The following is a 22,889-nucleotide window of genomic DNA, read 5'->3' on the forward strand; positions in this document are numbered from 1 at the left end:
TAGCACTAAATGCTTTGGGGGGCACAATATTTCCAAATTGCAGCAGAGTCCCAGGTCGAGTGTATTTATCTGTGGGTTTCCCGGTGCTCACAGCGACGAGACAAACCATGCTACACAACGGGAACACCCCACCGATACTGTGCTCTAGCCTGTTTCCTACACTGAGGAGCTCTGCTCGCCAGAACTCCTCAGGGCAGGAGGAGATTGGAGCACCATTTTTAATGGCGCCCCGATCGCTCAAGCCCACCAACGCGGCCTCCATACCCCCCAACACACCTATAAGGGGATCCCCAGGCCTCCCTGGCATGAGCACAATGCCAGCCTGGTGCCTGGCAGTACCACCTGAGTGGTGCCTCCGATCCCCTGAGAGACCCTCCTCCCACACCCAAGTGCCGTTCCTCCTGGTTCTGGTTTGTAGGGACCAGTACTGAATGACGCTTGCCTGAAGTCTCCCAAGGCAAAGATCCCATTGTCTCGGGTAGATCAGGCAAGCTTCATATTAGAGCGAGATTAGCTGATCACTCTAATATGCAGATTTGCCAAATACTGATCCCACCCACAGTGGGCAGGATCCAGATTCAGACGTCTCGCGAGATCATGTTAAATGCTGGAAGACGCATCTCCCGGCCACGCCAGCCCCTGTTCGGCTGCAACGCGGCTGGTTAATCGTGCCCAGAGTGTTATCTGAAAATAAAGAACCCAAATTATTGGTTTACTGATCTTTGCTCTATCATTGGTATGTTTGGGATAAACAAAGGAACGCAACAGATACTACATGGGTGAAACTTACTGCATGCATTTGTACTTGAAGGAACCTGGAACTGTAGTTACTAAGACCATGGTGGTATCCATGCGTATCCACACATTGGACATATTCCATCAGACTTTGTGTGCTCAGTCGTTCTTTAGTCAGACTAATTTATTTAAAAGTTTCCTAACATTACGAATTTTGCTTTAAATCAGCAATCAGCTGCTTTCCGATAACCTCTTTACTGCAAAGAGCTCATTAAATGTTATCTTTCCTTATTTTCTCATTCACGTTCAGTTTCTTCATTGCGATCCTTATCAGCTTCACAGACACGCTTCAATTCTCAATGATTTCTGACCTCTTTCTTTATCCACCCTGAAAGAGCTAGCAATTAAATCTTTTTTTTAATAGAATACATTTATCCACACATTTGTAATCTCTTCTTAAAATAAAAACACTCCATCGGTCCAGCGTGGCAGTTACTCCTTCCATCTTGCGTCGGTATGCTCGTTTCTCAAACGTATAGAAACCAGTTTGAGTCCAAATGTTACGCCTCATATTTTCTGAACTGACTTCTTCCTTTTTTTTTTAAGTCATTGGAAACATTGCTAATCTCAGTTCTTCCTGAGTCAGCCATTCCTATTTCTGCTGTTGCTAATTAATCCTGGAACTGATACTCGGGACTTTCAAAAGACCATCCATAAATGTCAAGACACTCATCAAGTGGAGAGTACTCCTTGTGGAGGGGATTAGAGCTGCACTTCTCTACGTATGTGTCATCACTTTGTATTGCTTTACTCATCGGTTTTCTGTGGCAGTGAACAAAGTGGGAGAATATGGCCACTTTAAGCAGTGTCTTTTGATATAACTCCTTATCTGGTTTAGCACACTGGGCTAAATCGCTGGCTTCTAAAGCAGACCAGGGCAGGCCAGCAGCACGGTTCAATTCCCGTACTAGCCTCCCCAAACAGGCGCCGGAATTTGGCGATTAGGGGCTTTTCACAGTAACTTCATTGAAGCCTACTCGTGACCATAAGCGATTTTCATTTCATTTCTTCCTGCTTCCTCTCTTCAGTCTGCTCTATGTTGGTTCACTACTCCACTTGTTTATTTGGCATCCTCTTTGTTCTCTTCTGTTTCTTTATTTGAGAGGTGGTGGGTAATACACGATTGTGTGACTCTCTCAATCTTACACTCACAATCCTATCGCACCCCCCCCTTTACTGTTCAGATTTGAACAACTATGAGGGAGTGTGAGAGAAATTGAGGGAAAATACTGAAAGGCTTTGGCTTGTTATTATGAAGCCAATGTACTGGATATCTCTGCCGCCCGCCATCGGAAGCAGAGTTCCCGATGCAGCAGAGAATCCAACAGCAGGTAAGTTCTGATGCTCCTGTCCCCCAATGGAGGCGTCTTCCAATTTGGCATCCCACACCATTGGGGGGATGCGAATAGATGAAATTGAGAATTTTGCATCCAATTTTTAACAAAATTTCCAATTAAGGAGCAATTTAGCGTGGCCAATTCACCTACCCGGCACACCTTTGGGTTGTGGGGGTGAGACCCACGCAGACACGGGGAGAATGTGCAAACGCCACCTGGACAGTGACTCGGGGCCGAATTGAACTTGGGTCCTCGGCGTGTGAGGCAGCAGTGCTAACCACTTCCCCATCGTGCTGCCCCTATTTGCATCTTATTAACTGGGCACCATATTCTCCAGGCCCGCGTGAATCCCCAGTCCTCTGGGCCAGGATTCACACGGTTGAAAATTGATGCAGGTATTAATTTAGTTAGTAGTGAGTTGGGGCTTGAGGGGGAGGGAGATGGGGTCGGTAGTTGTGTTGAGGCCTCCAGAGATTTAAAAATGGCATCCTCATCTCTCGCTACACAGAGGAGTTCCGGCTAACGGGGTTATGTATGGCCTTGATGTGGGTGTTTCCCGCTGAGGCCCTTTACCTAACCAGGTTAAATAGCGGTGTATTTCTCGGCTTTGTGAGCGCCGGTAAATGCATAGCTAAACGTGCTCGCTATAGGACTTTATTCCCATTTAGTTAAATCGCACCCCTAATATTGCAAGGTAGTTAAATTGTCCGTGACTCATGGGGGTTTCCGTGACTCATGGGGGTTTCTCTGAGGTATAATCACATTTATGAGGTGTGGATTAAACTTTTCTGAATGATTTCTCTTAAATGAGTGTGATTTAATGCTCCCCCCCCCCCCCCCCCCCCCCCCCCCCACCCCTCAGATGTGTTTTGCAGTGGCAGAGGCTACCCGCCATTGGCTGTCAGTAGGATCTTTTAGTCCCGCCTCTGTCAACAGGTTTTCTCATTGGTCGCATCACGCCTCCGCCTGGGGAACATGCAGAGGGGAGGATGGGGTCATTGTTGGCGGGAGCGGCTGGAAAACTTTGGCTAATAATGTTAATATTAGTGTTTCTCTGGATAACTATTCCAGGAGATGGTGTCCCGTTTTGGGTATTTTATGTTAATTGTCCCACATTAATTCTTTTTCAAGTTTCAATTTTGCTGGCTGAAGCTAAGGCTCTGTCAGGAGGATTGACATTGTGGTCAGTCTTACCCATCCAATTTTCGATTTTGTTCCCAGCGCATTTGAGCTCAGTGATTTTGTTGTGACGGTTAGATGGTCACTGCTGTCTTTTGGCAGTTTGAATTCCTTCAGCAAGCCTGCTCCTTGTCGTTGGCAAATGGACTTTGGCAGGGAAGCAACACCCCACTGTGGAAAAGCAGTTCTTAACTATTTTTATTTCAATTATCCCTTCCAGCTCCATAACTTCAGCTAGTTCCCACTTCAGAGAACTTCAGAGGGTGGGGAGATTCTATGTTGCCACTGGATAATTCTGGAATTAGCAGCCGGTATGTAGTGACCTCGAGACTCTTAATTCCTTTGTTCGTAATGAGGCTTGAAAGAAGTGATAAAGCAAATGAAATCACTCCCTGTTGGTAAAGATAGAGCAGGGAAGGGGGCTAAATATTCGGTATATTTAATGAACTTTCTGATTGGGATCATTTGTTGAAGAAAAGCATTTGTACACAGGCCTGGAAAACCCGAGAGAAGAAAAAAATGTTAATAACAGATTTTAACTTGCATATAGATGAGCGAAATCACAGCGTTAAGATGAAGGTGGTGGTGAGTTGCTGTGGCAACATGGACTCTCATATGCGTGTTGTAGTCTGGAGCTATGAGTAATGATTGTAGAGGCTCCAATGTTCTTACTGTTGCGTGGCTCCCCAGGAATCTCTCCCACTCTTACCGCCTGCCATTGTCAAGTGTTGGAAGGATTTGCAGGTTGACATAATAAGTCTGTTTGGCCGAGTTATGAACACACCTTCCCTGCCTATCAAGATGGGTTTTTACGACAATCAACATGGTTATCATTATCATAATGTCCACTCATGTATATCATGAGATGCAGACAGGCAGTGATTGACACACAGGATAACGAATGAACACACACGACACAGAACAACCAATCACCAGACAGGGCACCACCACTATCAAGCCCACAAGGCATTAAGGCTCTCCCTCTCAGACACAGGACACGGCCAGGGAGATAGTCGCAGTGTACAGGTCAATGAACATCATCACCATGTGATAGAGTGCTAGTCTGGTCAAGCCAGTAGGAGGTTATCCGTTAGGTTAATAGAGTGTCAACCCACAGCAGACTATGTACAGCAATCAACAGGTTCAATAAAACAGTGTTGGACCATCTCCTGTGTCGGAAGCCTGTTTCTCGTTTTACTGCATCCAGTTGCAGTCGATGTTAGACCAACACAGATAACACATCAATCATTAGACTTTTAATTCCAGATATTTTATTGAATTAAAATTTGGCTATCTGCCCTGGTGGGATTGGAGCCAGAGTCCCAGAGCATTAGCCTGGGTTTCTGGATTACTAGTCCAGTGACAATACCAATATTCCACTGCCTCCCATCGTAATGTGGCCTGGCTCTTCTAAAACTCAAACTGATTGTCTGTGAGCAGCTTGTTCCTATGTAAATACTGCACTTTCAACAACACCTTCTATCACTGATGGTTGAGAATTGACTGATGGACAGTAATTGGCTGGACTGGATTTGTCCCCACAATTTGTCACATTGTTGGGTAGATCACAGTATTGTAACCTGGCTTGGGCCCTGCTTTCTCTGGAGACATTTTTCACTGATATGCGACAACCGCATTAAGATAGGGGAAAATAAATTCCAGCTTAACCATGTGGAACAAAGGGGGGGGATTTACCGGCTGTTCGCCCAAGGGAAATTTAAATCCCATGCCAGCACATGGGTTTCCCAGCGACGAGGGGTGCTGACACCAGGAAATTCCGTTGACAATGGTGGGGTTGGTAGATCCCGCTGGCGGGCCGCCTCTGCTGCTGAAAAACACGCGACGAGCTGGTCGATAAATCCCGCCCCAAATCATAACTATTCTTGTAGATTCAAAAGCACGGCACAATGGCTGAGGCAGAAGTGCAGCATCAACTATTCCATCATTAATAGTGACTGATTTGTTCTCAAAAACAGACCCTGTCATTACCTCCCTGAAATTGTTGTGCAAGGTTGTTCTATTTGAGTGGAAGATTTTGCCAAACGCTTTTTAAGTTCACGCAATGTCTCGATGATGTCTCATTGTGCCAAACGTATTACATAACCGTGAGGGAATCCTCCCTTGTGGAATAGACTTGACATTTTGTGCTGCTTGTTCTTTGTCATTGTGTTTGGCTTGAAGAATAGCCATGATTTTGATCAGACTTTCTTCCTCTGACTGCAATAGTTCCTAATTTTGGATCAATGTGTGAATGTTGCTACAAACCGTCTAATAATGTCTTTTAAGCGCCGACAAGTCTTGAAATTGAAATCCAACAATATTGGCAATCTGCTGTACATTGGAGGGGGTGGGGGGGGGGGGGGGGGGGGGGGGGGGGAGGGGGAGGGTATTGATATGTATACTGCATCAAGAAAAAAATTGTACATGGCTGTATCTCATGTTTCTTTGCACTGTGTCTCGTACAGCACACAGACCTGTCTTAATTGGTCAGAGATCAATGTTGCAACATCTGGCAAAGGAAGCAAAATCTCACTGATCTCAAACACGAAAATAACGTCTAAATCACCAATAACAACAAATAGATTTGCCGTTAATGTGATCACATAACCTGTTGATAAATTATGTTTGCTTCGGGATATTGGCCACTGTTTGACACCTCGTTCAACTGATCATTCTGTATGAACAAGGTTCAAATGTTGTTGACAATGGAAGCTAAGTACATAGACCTACCATTCGGTCGCACAGAACAGGAATTCTTATTGACTGTTTTCCCCCCTCAACTCAGAGACACTGAGACCTGTTTTAACTTCTCTGCTGAGGTCTACCTACTCAGCACTGATTGAGATTCAAACTTATGACCGCCTTGGTTCGTGAGCTTAATTTCACACAGGAGTATACTTGCGACTGAAAGTAAATTGGAAGTGTAAGGAATGTGTGAATTTTGGGTCTTCTGGTTTTGTTGGTGGTTTCTCGAGACACTGAATTCTTCACGGAATTATTTTCCTATGATACAAACATTAAACTACCCAATATCTTTCTCTGAGAACATTTCCTTTTGAATTGTCAGCACTCATCACGCTTGATTTTTTTTTCTTTTTAAATCGCAATCCATGCAATATTCTGGTTGATCTTCCAGCACTGCTGTGTTCTGAATGTGTAATGCATTGAATGAGAGATTCAGTTGCAACATGGGCCTCATTAAGCTGTATGTCAGTGCTGACTAAAGCGTTGTTTTCCAAAGCTAGCGAGGAACTTCCATTTCTCTTTGACTTGTGTAGGTGTTGGACTGGTGGCTTGCGCATTTAACGGGTCATTTTTCTTGCTAACCATCCACCTGGAGAGGCGAAAAAAACGAGGCCCTCGTCACGGCTGCACACGTTCAGATAGGTTCTGAAATTTTTGGAAAAGAATTTCTTTAACTGGTATCTCCCTCACCACCTGTTTTGTGCTTTACAATTGCTAGCTGGAAGTGGGAACAGGTTTGGTGGTGCTTGCTGCTGTGATAAAACAAACCTGGATGTTTGGTTATAGGCTGTATTCTATATCTGTGAGGTCACTGGTGCAGAACTTAATGATGTCGCAACAGTTTACTCTCCATGCAAAATGTCTGCTCCCGGGCATCTCCCACCAGCAGCTTTAAAGGATAAAACACAGAGGCAGCTAAGAGTATACATCTATAAATCAGAATGTGACTGTTTTTACTTGATGTCCTAGAATTTGAGCGAAACAACACACGAGGGCATTGTAGAAATGATGCTGAGAATCCATAATTTGTGCTTTTCTTTTTTGAGGAAAATTTATTGCAGTAGGATCATTTGGAGATGTTTTCCCAGGGCAAGGGGGGAAAAGACTTGGATTTATCAAGCGCTTTTCATCACCACGGGATGCCTCAAATACTTTACAGTCAAAGAAGAACTTTTGAAGTGTAGTCACTGTTGCAATGTAGGGGGCCTAGCAAGCCTCCACAAATAGCAGTGTGGTAATGACAAGCTAAATTTGTTTTTTGCGATGATGATTGAGGGATAAATATTGGCCAGGGTACCAGGGATATCTCCCTTGCTCTTCAGCGTGTCACAGTTGCCCACTGGTTAGCACTGCTGCCTCACGGCGCCGAGGTCCCAGGTTCAATCCCGGCCTCGGGTCAATGTCCATGTGGAGTTTGCTCATTCCTGCCGTGTCTGTGTGGGTCTCACCCCACAACCCAAAAAGATGTGCAGCGTAGGTGGATTGACCATGCTAAGTTCCCTTGCTCTTCAAAATAGTGCCCTGGGATCTTTCGTAACCACCCACATAGTCAGTCAGGGTCTCGGTTTCATGGCTCAGCCAGCAGTACTGCCTCATTGTTGCGCTGGAATGTCGGGCTTGATTTTATGGCTTGAGCTTTAAAATGGGACTTGTTGACTTCCGGTGGCGGCGATGCGGAGCTAAGCCCCACGTTCGGCAACTCCCGCTTTTTTCCCCGGGGGGAAACACAGCCAATGTGCCCAGCGACTGGTGGATGGACTGGACTCGCTGTGGAGCGGTCCAAAAGTCGGCTCTACAGCAGAGGAAGGCGAGAGGCAGAAAAGGCAAGATGGCGGGCGGGGAAGCAGCAGCGTGGCAGCAGAGGGCGCGGGAGCAGCAGGAGCTGCTTCAGCGCTCCTTCAAGGAGCTTAAAGCTGAGATCTTAGAGCCGTTTAAGGCCTCGCCGGACAAGCTGGTGGCGACTCAGACGGCCCAGGCCGTGGAGATTCGGGAGCTGCAGCAAAAGCCTTCGGACAACGAGGATGAGCTTTTGGGCCTGGCAGTGAAAATGGAGTCGCACGAGGCGCTGAACAAGAAATGGCTGGCGAGGATGGAGGAGATGGAGTACCGCTCCCGCTGGAAGAATCTGCGGATTTTGGGCCTGTAGAAGGGGCTGGAAGGCTCGGATTTGGGGGCCCATGTGGTCCTAATGTTGAACTCGCTGATCGGTGCGGGGCCGTTTCGTGGTCCCCTGGAGCTGGAGGGCGCCCATCGAGTGCTGCAGCGGAAGCCGAGGCCGAACGTGCTGCCCAGGACGGTACTGGTCCTTTCAGCGCTTGGTCGACCAGGAGTGCGTGTTGAGATGGGCGAAGAAGGAGAGGAGCAGCAGGTGGGAGAACACGGACGTTAGGATTTATCAGGACTGGAGCGCGGAGGTAGCGGAGAGAAGGGCTGGCTTCAATCGAGCGAAGGGAGTGCTTCATAGGAAGAGGGTGAAGTTTGGCCTTCTACAGCCGGCTCGCCTCTGGGTCACTTACAAGGACCGCCAGCTCTATTTTGACTCTCCGGAGGAGGCCTGGGCTTTTGTCCAGGCTGAGAACTTGGACTCGAACTGAGGACTGGGGGGCTGGGGAAAAATGGACTTTGTTTGGAGGCTTTGCCCTCCTGGGTATCCTGTTGTTTATATTGGCTGTGTTTGCTGATTGATGTTGCCTGTTCGCGTTCGCTATTTTGTTTTTTTCGGGGTTGTTTTCTGGGCTGTTGTTTATTTACTGTGGTGTGTTTGTTTTGTTTTGTCCACTGGTGGGTTGGGGAGTAGTTTGGGGTCCTGATGGGTCATGTGTCCGTCTTTTTCCCGCGTGTTGAGTTGAGGGGCGGAGCTCGGGCTGGAAGCGCGGGCGTTCTTCCCGCGCCGGAGGAATTGAGGGCGGGGCCGGCGCTGGTAGGGAGGGATTGGTGGCTGTGTTGCGTCGGGGGGGGTTCGTGGTTATGGCGGGAGTAGCCGGGGTCAGCAGAAGTCAGCTGACTCACGGAAGCACAATGTTAGGGGTAACGCAGCTAGGGGGGGCCCTAGCTTGGGGTGGGGGGGTTTGGGGAGAAGGAGGAAGAAGGGGGGGGTACCGGGTTGTTGCTGCAGGGACTGTGAGGGAATGGATGGTGAAGGGGGGGGGGGGTTGGGGAGCGGGCTTGGGGGGTTCCCTGGGCGCGTGGCGAGTTCCCTGGGCACGTGGCAGGTTGAGGAAGAGCTATGGCTGATAGGGGGAGGGGGATGGCCCCCCCCCGGGTCCGGCTGGTCACATGGAACGCGAGGGGGCTGAATGGTTCGGTGAAACGATCCCGGGTCTTGGCTCATTTGAGGAGGTTGGGAGCGGATGTGGCAATGCTCCAGTAGACGCATCTCAGGGTTACGGATCAGGTGAGGCTAAGAAAGAGTTGGGTGGGACAGGTGTTTCACTCGGGGCTTGATGCGAAGAACCGTGGGGTGGCAATTTTGGTCGGTAAGAGCCTGTCGTTCGTTGCGTCCAAAGTGGTGGCGGATAGTGCAGGTAGATATGTGATGGTGAGTGGGAGACTTCAGGGGGAGCGGGTGGTCTTGGTTAATGTTTATGCTCCCAACTGGAATGATGCGGGCTTCATGTGGCGAATGCTGGGCCTGATCCCGGACCTGGAGACAGGGGGATTGATTCTGGGTGGGGACTTTAACACGGTGCTGGATCCGGCTCTGGATCGCTCAAAGTCTAGGACGGGCAGGATGCCGGCAGCGGCCTCGGTGCTGAGGGGGTTCATGGATCAGATGGCAGGGGGGGGGGGGGGGGGTGTGGGGGGTGGACCCTTGGAGGTTTTTGGAGCCGGGGGGGGTAGGGAGTTCAACCTTTTTCTCCCATGTTCATAAGGCGTACTCCCGGATTGATTTTTTTGTGCTTAGCATGGTGCTATTCCCGAGAGTAGTGGGGGCGGAGTATTCGGCAATAGCCATTTCTGATCATGCCCCACATTTAGTGGATCTGGAGCTGGGGGAGAGGAAGGATCAGCACCCGCTGTGGAGGCTGCATGTGGGGCTTTTGGCAGAGGAGGAAGTGTGCGGGCGGATCCGTAGGGGCATAGAGGGGTATCTAGAAACCAATGATAACGGGGAGGTGCAAGTTGGGGTGGTTTGGGAAGCGCTAAAAGCAGTAGTCAGAGGGGCAGGGCAATTATCTCTTTGCTCCTGAAGCGGGACAAGGACCCCTTTCAGTGTGGGTCTTACAGGCCGATCTCGCTCCTTAATGTAATGTCAAGTTGTTGGCAAAGGTGCTGTCCAGGAGGGTGGAGGATGTGGTCCCGACGGTGATTCATGAGGATCAAACGGGGTTTGTAAAGGGGAGACAACTGAATGCCAATGTGCGGAGGCTCCTTAATGTCATGATGATGGCACCGGCGGCTGGGGAGTCAGAAATAGTGGCGTCCATGGATGCGGAGAAAGCTTTTGATAGGGTGGAGTGGAGTTACCTGTGGGAGGTGTTGCGGAGGTTTGGGTTTGGTGAGGGGTTCATCAGCTGGGTGAGGTTGCTGTACAGCTCCCTGGTGGCGAGTGTGGTGACGAATGGGAGGAGGTCGGCGCTGGCGGACTTTCAGCTTTCCAGGGGCCCCTTGTCTCCCCTGCTCTTCGCGTTAGCAATTGAGCCCCTGGCCATGGCGCTGAGGGACTCGAAGAGTTGGAGGGGGATTGTGCGGGGGGGGGGGGGGGGAGCACCGGTTGTTGCTGTACACAGATGATCTGCTGGTGTATGTCACGGATCCGGCTGAGGGGATGCCAGAGGTGCTGAAGATACTTGAGGTGTTTGGGGACTTTTCGGGCTATAAGCTCAATGTCGGGAAAAGTGAGCTGTTTGTCCTGCACCCGGGGGATCAGGAGAGGGAGAAAGGTGAACTCCCGTTGAAGAGGGCTGAGAGGAGCTTTAGGTATCTTGGGGTCCAGGTGGCTAGGACCATGCATAGGCTTAACTTTTCGAGGCTGGTGGGGCAGATGGAGGAGGAGTTTAGGAGGTGGGACGTGCTACCGCTTTCGTTGGCGGGCAGGGTCCAGTCGATTAAGATGCCGGTGCTGCCGAGGTTTTTGTTTCTTTTCCAGTGCCTCCCTATATTGATCCCAAAGGCTTTTTTCAGAAGGGTGAATAAGTTGATTCTGGGGTTCGTGTGGGCGCGGAAGGCCCCAAGAGTAAGGAGGGTATTTTTGAGGCGAAGAAGGGAGGTAGGGGGCCTGGCGCTGCCCAACCTGTGTGGATATTATTGGGCGGCGAACGTGGCGATGATTCGCAGGTGGGTGACGGAAGGGGAGGGTGACGCATGGAAGAGATTGGAGGTGGCGTCCTGTGCGTGTACGAGTCTGGAGGCTTTGGTGACGGCCCCACTTCCACTCCCCCCGGCAAAGTACTCCACGTGTCCGGTGGTGGTTGCGTCCCTCAAAATCTGGGGACAGTGGAGGCGGCATAGGGGGGAAGTGAAGGCCTCAGTTTGGGCCCTGATACGGGGCAATCACCGTTTTGCGCCGGGGAGAACGGGTGGGGGATTTGGGAGTTGGCACAGGGCAGGCATCAGACAGTTTACGGATCTCTTCCTGGATGGGAAGTTCGCGACTCTGGAGGAGCTGGTGGGGAAGTGGAACCTCTCCCCTGGGAACCCTTTTAGGTATATGCAGGTCAGGGCATTTGTTAAGAGGCAGGTGGCGGAGAGGCCGGCATTCTGGCCTTTGAGTCTCTAGTAGCCCGGCGCAGGATTCTGTTACAGTGGAGGGATACACGGCCCCCAAGTTCGGAGGCCTGGATCAACGTCATGGCTGGGTTCATCAAGTTGGAGAGGATGAAGTTTGCACTGAGGGGGTCGGTACAGGGGTTCTTTTGGCGGTGGCAGCCCTTTCTCGACTTCCTGGCGAAGGGTTAGAGAGTGGTCGGTCTCAGCAGCAACATGGCGGGGGGGGGGGGGGGGGGGCGTTGGGGATGGTTAGGGGGTTTGTTTTTGCGGCGGTGGGTTTGCTATGTTGTTATTTTCTTCTTTCTTGTATTGCTGTTGGTTTTTTGTTATTATTTATTTTGGGGGGGTGAGTTCTTTTCTTGTGTTGGTGTGGAAACACGCTTTGTTTGTTTTTTAATTGTGGGGAGAAAATTTGTTATTGAAAACTTGAATAAAAATTATTTTAAAAAAAGAATGGGACTTGTTTGGAGCCAGGAACCAGTCGAGCTGGAAGGGGGCGGGGGGGGGGGGGGGGTGGGGGGGGGGGCGGGGAGGCACAGATAGCCACAGATCGCAAAGGTAAGGGGGGGCAGGAGAGTGTCATAATATACACCAGTATATCATGGTGCAGACACACACTGATGGACACACACAGGGACCAATCAACATGTACAAACACCGCAGCCAATCACCAGTTAGAATACACACACTATAAAGGCAGAGGGCACCACGGTTCCCGCTCATTCTGGGTGCTGCCTCTGAGTGTAACAGGAACTTATTCAGCCCAGCACAGACTTACACCACGTGCTGAGAGAATCAACTGGTTCGGACAAGGCTTAGGTCTCTAGTTTAAGTTAGCATCATTTAGACCCACAGTCATTGTGTGTTAGTTAGTTAGAAGTAGTTAATAAAATTGAGTTGAACCTTCATCAGTGTTGGAAGTGTCTGTTCATCTCTCAAGTCTACACTAGCCAACACTTCAGGGAGAAGGGGAGCAAGGAAGAGACGTGTTGTGTGTGTGTGTGGGGGGGGGGGGGGGGGGGTGGGTGGGGGTTGGAAAGAGCCCATTAAAAAGAATGTGGGACACGAGCGACTTAGCCAGAGGAAATGAACCCGAAGACAAGCAGGAAAAGACAGAGGGAGCAACAACACGCCGAGCAAGACAAGCTAGGGCCAACACAGGGCAGTCCAACCAAGGCAAAGTGGCCAAAGATGGCCCACAGTCACAGATGGGGAGGGGGGTGGGGACAGAGCAGATTATGCGGGGGGGAGGGGGGGGGGGTGGGGGGGGGGGGGGGGAGGGGGGGTGGGGGGGGGGACATGTAAATATCCTTGTTTGTATTGTTTTTATTTTTTTCTTCTCATTCTTCTTTGGTTTATCTCTCACTTGTAATTTTTACATTTCTAACTTTGACCAGCGCCATGCGAGGTAATGAAACTTGTAAATTTAAAGTACGAACTGAGTGTGTAACATAATGTGAAAACTAATAAAAACACTTAAAAAAAGAGATGGGACTTGAATCAAGAGCCTTGTGAATCAAGAGGTGCGAGTTCTGACAACTGAACCACGGCTGGCAAGCTGAGTCTTTAACAGGCATGACCCAAGCCTGCAAATAAATAAAATAGCTTCTGTCCCTACAAAAGATTTTTTTATGAATCGGGCCTATCCAATTAATACAAAAAAAAATCTAATTTGTGGTAATCCTATGTAACTGCAGTTGCAAATGATTGCTTCATTGGTGCATTTTGTTTTTAGTGATGCCTGTTCCCAAACATTCCTGCATTTCCATGACAGTGCAAAGAATTATGGATCCAGCACTGGGAGAAAATAAATGACGCCTGTTTGAGTTGAGGAAGAATACAGGCATTAATTATTCAAGCACTTTGCTCCAGGATAGGAACGGATTCATCCTGGCTTCCTGTGGGAGACGGTTGGAAATGTGTTCCTGCATTGGCCCCATGATGAGTGGTTTTTTTTCTACAGGAAATATAGGGAGGCGTGTGTTTATTCTCGACATTTTTTTAACAGCTGGTAAAAATCTGTAGTAAATTAATTTATCGTCAGTTGCCTGACAAAAAAAATTGTTTTTAGATCACAGAACTAAATAGTAAGACTGATTTATTTACATGTTCATTCCTTGGATTCTATTTCAGGATTATTGATTTCTGATGAAGATTCCTTTGGCAGACCCTTCTATTGATAACAGGTACCTACATCTATTAATCTGTTAAACTCAATATATCTCCAGTTGGAAGACAATTCCATATATTTTTTTTAAAGAAATGCATTCGCTTCTTCACAATCATACGTTGCTGCATATCAGTGTTTGTTAGGATGAAAAGAAACCCCATGACAATCTGGCCACCTCTAATAAAAGGAAGTGTTTTATGATCTCTCTAAAATTGCATGGGTTTCTGGACCAGTAATGCCCCCACTGCGCTTCTGCTATTGTACACTGCAGGATGAATGGTTATGCATGATTAATATACAAACACTTTCACGTGGTGCTTTATATTGCCAGTTGTGGAGTTTAAGCACTGGTAGGTGTATTGTTGAAATGGAATTGATATCACGAATGCATGAAGTGCAGATAGACAGCTGTGTTAATCCCACATCACGAGGAAGTGTGTTCCACCAGTTAATATTTTTGAATGAATATTTAAAGTTGCAGTGCTGCAGAATATAAATTGGCATGAGTACCCATTGGTATCTGTTATAACATGGTGAACTTGCTTAATTTAGAAGTCCAATTTGGCGTACCTGCTTCTTATTACCATTCGCCCACTTTGTATTTAAATCCCTTCATTGTCGTTCACTGTGCCTCTGATCCATTTCCAGCGAGGAATGTAGGCACCTTCTGATAGAAGGGATAACTCTCTGGCTTAATGTGATTAGGGGTTTGCCTGAGACCCGTAAGGTCATGATTTGTTCCAGATGATTATGCAGCATTCAGAAAACTTATTCCACTCTGCCGTCTTTCCGATCCGATCTGGATTTGCAAATTGTTACATCTTATTCTCAGTAAAGCCATTGCTAATAAGATCCAAGCTGGTCGTGAAGCCAAAACCAAGACACAGCTTTTGGTCGTTTATTGACTTGTTCAGTCTTGCAGCTCTCCTTTCACTCAACCCAGTGTCTCATCTTCTATGTTCTCAGAGGCAATATAGGGAAGAGTGTGATTATTCTCAACATTATTTTATAGCTGGTAGCATAGTGGTTTGAACATACAGTGCAGAAGGAGGCAATTCGGCCCATTGAGTCTGCACCAACCCCTGACGCCCTCACTTCCACCCTATCCAATAACCCCATCTACCCTTTTTGGACACTAAGGGCAATTTAACATGGCCATTCCACCTACCCTGCACGTCTTTGGAAAAAACCGGAGCACCCGGAGGAAACCCACGCCGACACCAACAACGTGTGGACTCCGCACAGACAGTGACCCAGTGGGGAATCAAACCCGGGTCCCTGGAGCTATGAAGCCACAGTGCTAGCCACTGTGCGACCGTGCCATAGCATTATGGCTTCACAGAGCCAGGGTCCCAGGTTCGATTCCCGGCTTGGGTCACTGTCTGTCTGTGTGGAGTCTGCACATTCTCCCCATGTCTGCGTAGGTTTCTTCCGGATGCTCCAGTTTCATCCCACAAGTTCCGAAAGACGTGCTATCAGGTAATTTGGACATTCTGATTCTCCGTCTCCCTCTATGTACCCGAACAGGCGCCGGGATGTGGCGACTATTGGCTTTTCACATTAACAGCATTGCAGTATTAATATAAGCCTAAAGATTATTATTACTACCTGTTTCTCTGAACCATAACAATGTAATTGACAGGAAATTAACAAACCTTAACAGTGTAATTGATGTGACGTTAATTGCTATTACGGGTCCTTTCTGTGTATCTTCCCTCCCCCCGCCCCTGTCTTGGTTAAACATGTAGTGCACTGCTATATTCCTAGGCTTTCAGTATATTTGTTGGGCCCTTCAACCTTTTGAGTGTCTGGTTTTGGTTAAGGGCCAAGGTTTATTGTACTATCTTGCTTGAAAAGAATAGGAGGCAAGACTGTTTAAATCAAACAGACTTTAAGGTGATGTCAAGCCGAAGTTTAATGTCCAAAGGTTGCGGGGAGAAATTAAATGTTTTTGCACTAGGGAAATCTGAGTTTGATCAGGAGTCAGTCAGTGTGACGATCATTCCCAGTGGTAGAAAAAGTAGAAGAAGGATATGTGAAATGAAAATTGAAATGAAAATCGCTTATTGTCACAAGTAGGTTTCAAATGAAGTTACTGTGAAAAGCCCCTAGTCACCACATTCCGGCACCTGTTCGGGGAGGCTGGTACAGGAATTGAACCGTGCTGCTGGCCTGCCTTGGTCTGCTTTCAAAGCCAGCAATTTAGCCCTGTGCTAAACTGTGACAACTCTAATGAGCCTTTGGAGTAACATAAAAGGCCATTCAGAGAAGCACCATTACTTGGTAGTAATGGCAAAGTAGTGACAAGAAAGGTTACAGTAGAGATGGGCATTGCAGACTAAAGGTTTGAGTGAGAGATTCTCCGAACAAACTTCTCTGTAACCTGTTCAGAAAGTGTGTGAAAGATGTTGGAGGAGGTGTCCTAGATGTGGGAGCAATATCCCAGTTTTGGATGGATGTTGCACTGCTTAAGGCATGTGATGTAGCGGGTTGTACGTGATTCTTGATACAGGGAATAATGTTCTCAGTTGGGTGAAAATTTCATCTGTACTTTCTGGTAGTGATGGCAACGGTTTGCTGAAATGTCATCGGAATCATCAAAGATTCAGTTTCAGCTATTACCTCTCTTCCCTGTTGCCATTTTAGAACCAAATATATCCCAAAGTGGCTTTTTGAATCAGTTTATTGTGGCAGGTTGCTGAGAGCTCAGGAGTATCCCGTGAACTGTGTGGGTTTGTGTGCCACTGTAAAGATTTGGAGGATTTCTGGTGGGCAAATTGTTGATTATCCTATACAAGGACAAAGGTGAATGTACGTTATTTCTTGTACCGGGTAAAACATATTTCCTTCTTGGGGAAAACTGCAGTCTTGTTGTATTTTTGCAGTATTGAGATGATCTAAATGGAGCTACATTGGTATAATACTGTGGCAGTGCTGGCTGTCTGTACTGTGGAGCATTTGGGAATGATGTTTCCTTCCATCTGCCAATTTAACTGAAAGAACAAAGGAACAGGGATGGACCATTCAGCTCCTTGCGCCTATTTCTGCCATTCACTTAATCATGGCCGATGTGTATCTCAACCCTATTTACCTGCTTGAATCCATATGATAGACATAGAAGCATAGAAAACAGGAGCAGGAGGAGGCCAGTCAGCCTTCGAGCCTGCTCCACCATTTGTTATGATCATGGCTGATCATCCAACTCCATAACGTGATCCTGCCTCTCTTCCCCCCCCCCCCCCCCCCCCCCACACACACACACACCCCAATGTCCTTTGATTCCCTTCGCTCCCAAGTGCTATAGTTAACTGCTTCTTGAATACATATAGATAGAAACATATCCTCAATATCCTTATATCCTTTTTGGAGGAGAGTTCCTTTGAGATCTTTGCACTCCTCCTATTCTGGTCTGTGTCCATCCCTGATTTTCTTCGCTATACCAATGGCAGCCATGCCTTCAATTGCCAATGTTCTAAACTCAGGAATTCTCTTCCGAAACCTCACCGCCTCTTCTGAAAAATGCCTCTCAAAACCTACCTTCTTTGATCAAGCTGTTTGTCATTTGCACTACTCTTGCATGCCTCTTTGGCTGATGACGGTCTATGAAGTAATTTGGGGGTGATTTGCTACATTGATGGAACTATAAAAGTGCAAGTTGTATTCTTCATCATTCCTGCTTTGTTTCAGCATGAGATAAAAATGGGTTCTGGAGAAGAATGAAGAATTTGAATTTTGATGCAGTCAAAAACAGAAAATGCTGCATAAACTTGGTTGTTTTTGCAGCATGTGTGGAGAGAAATTGAGTTAATGAGTCATTGTGACCCAAGCTTCATATGGACTTGAAATGTTCAATGTTTTTTCTCTCTCTCCACTGATACTGCCAGGCCTGCTGCGTTTATCGAGCATTTTCTGTTTTAATTTCCGATTTCTGCAGTATTTTGCTTTTATATGAATTTTGATGGTCTCAATTTGAGAACGAGGACCCTCAATGCAAGTATAAAGACATCTCCCTTGAACTAGGTGGAAACTATGCAGTCCTTCTGGCTGCATCCTGCTGGTAATTGCTCATCCTTCTCCACAGAGGCCAGTGTGGAAACAGAGATTCTCCAGACCTGAACCTTTTATTGTTGTTTTAGTCTTTTGCAAGTACTCACCGATTCGCCATTGTGTTCTTGGTGACACTGACCTCCGGTTGAGAGCGAAATACAACTGCCCTGAAACCAGCTTTCTGTTAGCTTTCAGGCTCACTGTGCAGCTGGAAGAAAAACTCAGAAACAAAATGCAATCTGCACACTAGCCAAGATTGTACGTGGAATAGTAAGATCGGTAGCAAAGAATTCCTCAAACCATTTATCTTAGAAGCATCATTTGTGGGTTTAGAATGACTACTGAATTTTTGAATAGCTTGTATTTTTTTAATGATGAATGGACAGATTCTCTTGATCCTGAGCTGAAATAGGCTTGTTTCGTCCTTTGATTTACTGGTGAGAATTTCTTAATTCTACTTGAGCCTGTGTGTTGTGTGATTCCTGTCTTGCAGCGCACTTGGATTACATATTAAAATAAGGACAGAAAGTGCTGGAAAAACTCAGCAGGTCTGGAAGCATCTGTGGAGAGAGAAACAAGAGCTTATGTTTCAAATCCAATATGACTCGATGTTAATTCTGTTTTTCTCTCCACAGATGCTGCCAGACCTGCTGAGTTTTTCCAGCACTTTCTGGCCTCATTTCCAATTTCCAACATCTGCAGTATTTGGCTTTTGTTCTTGCATTATGTATTCCTTCTATTCATGGTACGTAGCATAGTTAATTGTACATTTTTTAAAAAGAGTACCCAATTATTATTTTTTCCAATTAAGGGGCAATTTAGTGTGGCCAATCCACCTACTCTGCGCATCTTTGGGTTGTGGGAGTGAAACCCACGCAGACATGGGGAGAACGTGCAAACTCCACACGGACAGTGACGCAGGGCCGGGATTCAAACCCGGTCCTCAGTGCCGCAGTCCCAGTGCTAACCATTGCGCCACCGTGCTGCCCGTTAATTGTATATTTTAATGTAATATTTTAATTCCATCTGAAAATGGAAATGTAATGCTGGGCTTTCAGCCAGTTAAACAGATCTTTCTGCACTCTGCTGTATGTGTGTGATGAGACATTCCATTTCATGCCACACAGTTTCTCAAGGCCAGGAACAAAACTATGGACGGCATTCTCTGGCCTCACTGCTGCGTGTTTCTCGGCAGCGGGAAGCGGCCTACCATTGACGGGATATTATGGTCCCGCCGTGGTCAACAGGATTTCCCATTGAATCCACCACACCCCCCCAGGAAAACTGTGGTGGGGTGTGCCGTCAGCGGGCCCAGAAGATCTTGCCGGCGCAAAGAGCTGTTTGATTTCGCCCCAAATGTTTACCACAGCGGAAGCCAAAGCTTTTTTCTGGCGGACCATCCGAACATATTGCATTCCTTTCACTGTGTGGGGGAGGTTGATTGACCTATTGGCGAAGTTAATTGCAGGTTGAAAAGGTTGCAGCTCATTAACAGTCAAGAACCTCTGCATTACAAATGAGTGTTTGGTCGGAAGAATGAATGGAGGTTGGAAGCACCCAAACCTTCTGAGGGTGAGCAGTGCAGAGTTTTATCCTTTAAATACCGTTAGTCAGCACCTGTCCAGTACCTGCTGTTAAACATATGTACCCCTACTTGTATGAGAGTTAACAACAAATTCTTTTTTGGCATTTGGAAATAGATAAAAAAGAATATGATAGCCATTTAATCTCACCGAGATATAACTTGTGTCTCTGGTATGGCTCAATGATGGTCAGTTTTTCCAAAGGTTCCCATCATTTCGATGGACCTCATTGTTGTGCCTGTTTTTGTGGAGCCTTGGTTCTAAGTTGATGGAGGCAGTGAACTCTGAACAGCCACCGAGGCATGAAGAGAACCGGGCTTTAATTAATTATTAATTATGTCTTCATCTTTCACTCACTTAAACGGAGAAGGGGAAAAGGACATGAAAAATCTCAGGAGCAGTGTACTGGGAAGGCTTCATTGTGAATTCGGAACAGAGATGGTGGAAAGTTAGGATTTCTGTTCAGGGTGCGGGGAGGAAGCTGAAATGCCTTTCTTCAAACCAGCAACACTAGGTAAACCTTGGTGTGATTGAATGGATATCGGATTCTTTACCATTTTCTAAAGGCCAGAAAGGAATTTATTGTTTTATGCAATGCAAGGAGGGGTATATATTTGACAGCTGTCACTGTACGAATGGTGTAAGAAGTCTTACAACACCCTTGTCTCAAGCCAGGACAGTTGGTAGGATTTTGCAAGCCCAGGCCAGATGGTGGGGGATGAATGTAATGCGACGTGAATCCCAGGTCCCGGTTGAGGCCGCACTCGTGTGTGCGGAACTTGGCTATAAGTTTCTGCTCAGTGATTCTGCATTGTCGTACGTCCTGAAGGCCGCCTTGGAGAACGCTAACCGAGATCAGAGGCTGAATGCCCTTGACTACTGAAGTGTTCCCCGACTGGAAGGGAACTTTCCTGCCTGGTGATTGTTGCGCGATGTCCATTCATTCGTTGTCGCAGCGTCTGCATGGTCTCGCCAATGTACCACGCTTTGGGACATCCTTTCCTGCAGCGTATGAGGTAGACAACATTGGCCGAGTCACACGAGTATGTACCGCGTACCTGGTGGGTGGTGTTCTCATGTGTAATGGTGGTATCCATGTCGATGATCTGGCACGCTTTGCAGAGATTGCCATGGCAGGGTTGTGTGGTGTCGTGGTCTCTGTTCTGAAGGCTGGGTAGTTTGCTACAAACAATGTTTTTTTTGAGGTTGCGGGGTTGTTTGAAGAAACCATTGTTTGCAGCAAACTACCCAGCCTTCAGAACAGAGACCACGACACCACACAACCCTGCCATGGCAATCTCTTCAAAACGTGCCAGATCATCGGCATGGATACCACCATTACACGCGAGGACACCTCCCACCAGGTACGCGGTACATACTCGTGTGACTCGGCCAATGTTGTCTACCTCATACGCTGCAGGAAAGGATGTCCCAAAGCGTGGTACATTGGCGAGACCATGCAGACGCTGCGACAACGAATGAACGGACATCGCGCGACAATCACCAGGCAGGAATGTTCCCTTCCAGTCGGGGAACACTTCAGCAGTCAAGGGCATTCAGCCTCTGATCTCTGGGTAAGCGTTCTCCAAGGCGGCCTTCAGGACGCGCGACAATGTAGAATCGCTGAGCAGAAACTTATAGCCAAGTTCCGCACACCTGAGTGTGGCCTCAACCGACCTGGGATTCCTGTCTCATTACATTTACCTCCCACCATCTGGCCTGGGCTTTGCAAAATCCTACCAACTGTCCTGGCTTGAGACAATTTACACCTCTTTAACCTGGGGTTACCCCTATCTCTGGATCTGTAAAGACTTAATTACCTGCAAATGCTCGCATTCTAAACATTGTCTGGCATCTTTGAATTTGTCTATATATGTTTTTCTGGAACATACCTCTTCATTCACCTGAGGAAGGAGCAGTGCTCCGAAAGCTAGTGTTTGAAACAAACCTGTTGGACTTTAACCTGATGTAAGACTTCTGACTGTGCTCACCCCAGTCCAAGGCCGGCATCTCCACATCATGTACGAATGCTGAGAGCAGAATATTTATAGATACTCTTTCTGTTTATAGTTGTGAACACATAGAAACAGAAAAACGTCAAAACCCTCCAGGCATGAATAATCTTCCTTACTTTATATATATTTTATTATGATCCCAGACTGGACCCCAACAGTGGCTAGGATATTTTAGTTTATTTTCAAGCTGTACAGAAAGAATGATTTGTTCCAAGAGTGATTGCATGAAAAAATAGGGCTCTTTGGTATTATTAAAACAAAACTTTTTATTGTGAATACAATATTGAACTTTTAACATCACACCCGAAAAGAACAGCTTATGATTAATCCTTAACACAACTGCACAATTTCCTATTAAACAACAAGGAAATAAATATACAGCTCATAATCCATCTTAAAATTAGCAGGGCAGAGAGTGATACTTGCTTTATAAAACCGAGTTGGAACTCCTTCAGACTCTGGCTGAATATCTTATCTTTAAATAGCTGCCTCAACTATGTTATTTCAGCCTCTTCCTTGTCTCAGACAAGACTGCTCTGCTTTAAGATATTATTAATCTTTTTTTAAACTATCCTACTTGGAAAGAATTGTGGACTCAGAGTCAGGCAGATCAGAACTCACCGATCCTCTTTCTTCTCTCTCTCTCTCTCGCCTCCCTCTCTCTCTCTCTCTCTATCTCTCTCTCGCTCTTCTCTCCTCTTTCTTTCTTCTCTCCTCTCTCAGGGATTCTCTAAACTCACTACCTCTCTGACTTCCTGAGCTCCATCCAGCACTGACCTTCTCTCCCCAGGCTGAAGCAACACATTGGGCGCGATCTACCAGGTGTTCACGGTGGCGGTATATTCCAGCCTCACGCTAGTGCACGGGTTTCCCGGTAACGAGGGATGCAGTCACCCTGGAAATCCCATTGACAATGGTGGGGTTGGTAAATCCCACCAGCAGACCGCCTCCGCAAAATACGCAGTGGGGGTCAGTAAATCCCACCCATTATCTCTGCAGGCTGTAAAAGCACATCAATTCCCATCCCCACACACTATAGCCTTTTAACTCTTAACTTGTCCCAATATTTTGTTGCTACGACAGTGTGTCTTTAACCCGTATGTGGTGGATAAATGACTGCGAGCCAGCTTCGTTTAATCAAATAGTATTTATTCACACTCACGCAATGTTACAGTTAATCAATCACACCATCCAACACAAGTTATTTTACAGAATACTAAAGTTCATACCGGACCTTAACTGAACTTTAGAGTGACTAGCAAGTACCCAGATAGATAAAGGCCTTAACTGTATTCGACTTTGGTGGTCT

The 22,889-nt window shown here is 47.0% G+C and overlaps 1 protein-coding gene across 11 annotated transcripts in view; it reads left to right on the top strand.

Moving 5' to 3' along the window:
* The window catches only part of LOC119957306 (alpha-(1,6)-fucosyltransferase), a 933,359-nt gene that overhangs the window by 175,851 nt on the left and 734,619 nt on the right, over window positions 1-22,889 (top strand). For all 11 annotated transcript variants that reach the window (XR_005458786.1, XM_038785197.1, XM_038785250.1 and 8 more), the window contains exon 2: window positions 13,899-13,951. The gene's annotated coding sequence lies outside the window, so the exon portion shown is untranslated. The remainder of the gene's footprint in view (window positions 1-13,898; window positions 13,952-22,889) is intronic.

The sequence above is a fragment of the Scyliorhinus canicula genome, chromosome 2, assembly GCF_902713615.1.
Source record: "Scyliorhinus canicula chromosome 2, sScyCan1.1, whole genome shotgun sequence".
In the NCBI taxonomy this organism is placed as follows: Eukaryota; Metazoa; Chordata; class Chondrichthyes; order Carcharhiniformes; family Scyliorhinidae; genus Scyliorhinus; species Scyliorhinus canicula.